We start from the raw sequence: 5000 nt of genomic DNA, 5'->3' as shown, positions 1-5000 counted from the left end.
GAAACAGAAGAGAAATAAGAAGAAGAATACAAATACGAATAGGAAAGAGAAAAAAGAAAGATAAATATAAGGAGAAGAAAGTGGAGAAAGAGGAGGAGGCGCAGGAGCCGGAGGAGGAGGAGGGGGGAGAGCAGGGCACACACAAAAAAAGGTTGAGACACAGGTGGAAGATATCAATACTGGTCTATTTTTACACTCGTGCGTGACCCGTGCAAGTATTTATAGCAAGAAATCGAGCATTCTTTTCTATCTTTAGCCCGAGAACGCGAACTAGTAAGGGAAACGAAGGCAAAGAAGAGAAGAAAAACACTTGAGGGAACTAAACTTTTGCTTGCGAGAGAGAATTACATAGAATTACATAGAAAATCAGACCACACAGACCCCATGGTCCAGAGAGAGAGAGAGAGAGGGGTTAGGAAGAATGTAAAGAAAGAACGAAGGAAAGAAAGAGAGAAAGAGAGTAGGAAGGAAAGGAAAGGAAGGAAGGAAGGAAGGTAGAAAAAGAAATATAGAAAGAGAGAAAGGAAGAAAGAGGAAAGAAAGAAGGAAAGAAAGAAGAAATATAGAAAAGGAAAAAAAAAAGAAAGGAAAGAAAGAGGGATAGAGAGGAAGAAGAGAGAAAGAAAGTAAAAAAGGAAAGAAAGAAAGTAAAAGAAAGCAAGTCAGGAAGGAATTAAGAAAAATACGAATAAAATATAATTGAAAAATGAAAAAAAAGAGAAAATAAAAATGAGAGAGACATTGGACTTGTTATTGAGATTAATTTAAGGGAAGGAAAGGCCGCTTCAGTCCACCAATAGGAGCCGAGGGTGGATAGTGTCTCGACCAATCACGGAGCTCGCTGGTGATGACGTCAGAGTTGCGTCATCAAGGACATTCATCACACATGTTTTTATTGTTGTTCTTGTGCCGAGAGGAGAGTTGTTAGTCTCGTGTATTTGATATGGTTGTTTTCGGCCGCCTCAGAGAATTATTATTATTATTATTATTATTATTATTATTATTATTATTATTATTATTATTATTATTATTATTATTATTATTATTATTATTATTATTATTATTATTATTATTATTATTATTATTATTATTATTATTATTATTATTATTATTATTATTATTATTATTATTATTATTATTATTATTATTATTATTATTATTATTATTATTATTATTATTATTATTATTATTATTAATATCGTTGTTGTATGTGTTTGCTTGTGAATAAAAGTTTCAATCAATCTCTCTCTCTCTCTCTCTCTCTCTCTCTCTCTCTCTCTCTCTCTCTCTCTCTCTCTCTCACACACACACACACACACACGCACACTCACACACACACACACACACTTTTATTTAATTTTTATCATATTTTCCCACCTTTGGCCTTCACCTTTTCAATGTCCATGACTGAATATACGAGAGAGAGAGAGAGAGAGAGAGTTATAGTGGTGTTACCTTTCCGGCCAGGTAAGGTAAGTTATAGCATACAGGTGCACGGTACACACACACACACACACACACACACACACACACACACGCACACACACACACACACACACACCTGTCGCCTCGCCGCCATTTCCTTCCTCCGCCTGCTTCTACTGCTCCTCCTCCTCCTCCTCCTCCTCTTCACTAGGACAGGTAAAGTGACACCTGGCTGTATGATTCATTTTACCTTGTGGAATTTATTATTATCTTATTATTATTATTATTATTATTATTATTATTATTATTATTATTATTATTATTATTATTATTATTATTATTATTAATATTATTATCATTACTATTATTATTATTATTACTACTACTACTACTACTACTACTACTACTACTACTACTACTACTACTACTACTACTACTACTACTATTATCATTGTTATTACTTTTGTTATTAAAATTTACGTCTTATGTTGGATGCAAATTAATGACGTTTACTCTCTTGTCTATTTTTGTTTATTTTTTCCTTCGTTTCTTCACATTTAATATATTTTTCCTTTTTCTTTACTGTTTTTTTTTTTTTTTTTTTGGTCACGTTCTCAAAGACACGAGACTCCCTGGGTCACGTGTCACGGCCAGCCTGACTTAAACATGTGTGTGTGTGTGTGTGTGTGTGTGTGTGTGTGTGTGTGTGTGTGTGTGTGTGTGTGTGTGTGTTCTCTCTCTCTCTCTCTCTCTCTCTCTCTCTCTCTCTCTCTCTCTCTCTCTCTCTCTCTCTCTCTCTCTCTCTCTCTCTCTCTCTCTCTCTCTCTCTCTGTGTGTGTGTGTGTGTGTGTGTGTGTGTGTGTGTGTGTGTGTGTGTGTGTGTGTGTGTGTGTGTGTGTGTGTGTGTGTGTGTGTGTGTGTGTGTTTCTGGAAGGTTACGTGAGGGACAGACCGGCCTCATTCTTGGGTATAATATGGGAACGGAGAAGAGGAGGAGGAGGAGGAGGAGGAGGAAGAGGAGGAGGAGGAGGGAGGAAGAGAGGAGAGGTGGTGGTAGTGTGTATGTATTTTCGTAATGATAGTATTCTGCCTTAACTTACCTTTATCTTACCTATCTCCTTACCTAAATTTACCTTACTTGCATATATGACCTATTTCTAATCTCCTAATATTTCTTTTAATCTACCTAAACACCATAATCTGCCTTATCTAATATTACCTTACCTTCATGTGCCTGTCCCACTTTAACACTAAAATTACTATGCCTTTTATTAGCTTACCTTAATTTAACCTGCCTATCTACCTGTACAGCCTCACTTCACCTGCCCGCCTACTGAACTTACCTTACCGTCACAGCCTCCCCTCTCCTTGCCTTTCTATCCTGTTTCCTGTCATCTCTCCCTTTTCTCTTTTTTTTCTTTCTGCTTCCCTTTCTCTTCCTATTCTTCTCCTCCACCTTTCCCCACTTTCCTTCCTTTTCTCCTCCTTTCACTACCTTTTCCTCGTTTTTCTCACTTCTCTCCACTTTTTTTCTTTACCTTTCTAGCGTTTTCTTTTCTTCTACCCTTCCCTTCCATTCTACCCTTCCCTATCTATCTATTTACTTATCATCAACCTATCTGTCTCACCTACCCACCTAACCTAACCTATTCACACCCTACCTTACCTTACCTTTACCTACCTACCAAACTACCTACCTATCAATTTACCCAACCTAACCTAATCTATCCACACAAGCTAAGGTCTTACTCTCAATGTACTCTGCCTGCCTTTCCCTTACTTTTCCCTCTCCTTCCCTTTCCTTCCCTTCCCTTCCCTTCCTTTCCCTTCCCTTCCCTTCCCTGCCTTCCCTTCCCATCCTTTCCCTTCCCTTTCCTTTCCTTTCCTTTCCTTTCCTTTCCTTCCCTTCCCTTACTTCTCCCTCACCTTTCCTTCCCTTCCCTTCCCTTTCCTTCCCCTTCCCTTCCCTGCCTTTACCTTGTCCATCAACCTCCCTGTCTAACCTACCTACCCACCGAACCTAACCTACCCTACTCTCATTTTGCTTTCCTTTCCCTTCACTTCCCTGCAATGCCCTCTCCCCTTCCCTTCCCTATCATTCCATTCCCTTACCTTACCTTCCATATCTATCTACCTACCACTAACCTACCTACCTACCCATCGAACGTAACCTCACCTCACCTAACCTATACTCTCATCTTGTTTTCCCTTCCCTTCACTTCCCTGCAATTCCCTCTCCCCTTCCCTTCCCTTTCTTTCCCTTCCCTTTCTTTCCCTTTCTTTCCCTTCCCTTCCTTTCCCTGTCTACCTACCTATCATCAACCTGCCTATCCGGCCTATCTAACCTAACCTGACCTATCCCCATAAACTAACGACCTACTCGTATCATATTTTCCCTTCCATTCCCTTCCCTTCCTCTCTCTTCCTTTTCATTCCTTTCCTCTCTCGTCCCTTCCCTTCCCTTACTTTTCCCTCCCTTCCCTTCCCTATACACTTACATGCCTTACCTTATCTCAACGTACTTATCCGGCCTACCTAACCAAACCTAACCTAACCTAACCTATCCTTTCCCTTCCTCTCCTTCCTTTCCCTTACCTTCTTCTCTTCCCTTTCATTCCCTTCCTATCTCGTCCCTTCCATTCCCTTCCTCTCTCGTCCCCTTCATTCCCTTTCTCTCTCGTCCCTTCCATTCCCTTCCTCTCTCCTCCTTTCCCTTCCCTTCCCTTACTTTTCCTTCCTTTCCCTTCCCTTCCTTTACTTTACCTTACCTTTCCTTACCTATCATGTTCTCCTGTCCCTTCCTCTCCCTTCCCTTCCCTTACCTTCTTCGCTTCCCTTCCATTCCCTTCCTCTCTCGTCCCCTTCATTCCCTTTCTCTCTCGTCCCTTCCATTCCCTTCCTCTCTCATCCTTTCCCTTCCCTTCCCTTACTTTTCCCTCCTTTCCCTTCCCTTCCTTTACCTTGTCTTCCAATACCTTACCTATCTACTTATTTACCTCACCTTACCTACCCAGCCTACCTAACCTAACCTAACTTATCCCCACACAAGCTAACGACCGTATCATGTTTTCCTTTCCCTTCCTCTCCTTCCCTTTCCTTTCCTTCCTCTCTCTTCCCTTCCAATCCCTTCCTCTTTCGTCCCTTCCATTCCCTTCCTCTCTCATCCTTTCCCTTCCCTTCCCTTACTTTTCCCTCCTTTCCCTTCCCTTCCCTTCCCTTCCCTTACTTTACCTTGCCTTTCCTTACCTATCTACTTCGTTACCTCACCTTACCTACCCAGCCTACCTAACCTAACCTAACCTAACCTATCCCCACACAAGCTAACGACCTACTCTTCTCATCCTCCACCAACTTTAAGCTCCTGGATCGATGCCTAGTCGCACCCTGTTGCCTCCCTGCTCAGTATACTCACCCTGCCGCCCTCCCCCTGCACCCTGGCATACCCTGGAGGCACTGTGGCACCCAGGATAGCTAGTATGTGAGGGGAATGTAGGGTGTCAAGTGTGGGTGGGGAGGGATGTGAGGAAGGGGTGGTCGTGTGTCGTGAGATGTGGCAACAGTGTAGGTGAGTCATC

This window comes from Eriocheir sinensis, unplaced genomic scaffold (genome assembly GCF_024679095.1).
Source record: "Eriocheir sinensis breed Jianghai 21 unplaced genomic scaffold, ASM2467909v1 Scaffold773, whole genome shotgun sequence".
Taxonomy (NCBI): Eukaryota; Metazoa; Arthropoda; class Malacostraca; order Decapoda; family Varunidae; genus Eriocheir; species Eriocheir sinensis.
This window is presented reverse-complemented; position numbering follows the sequence as displayed.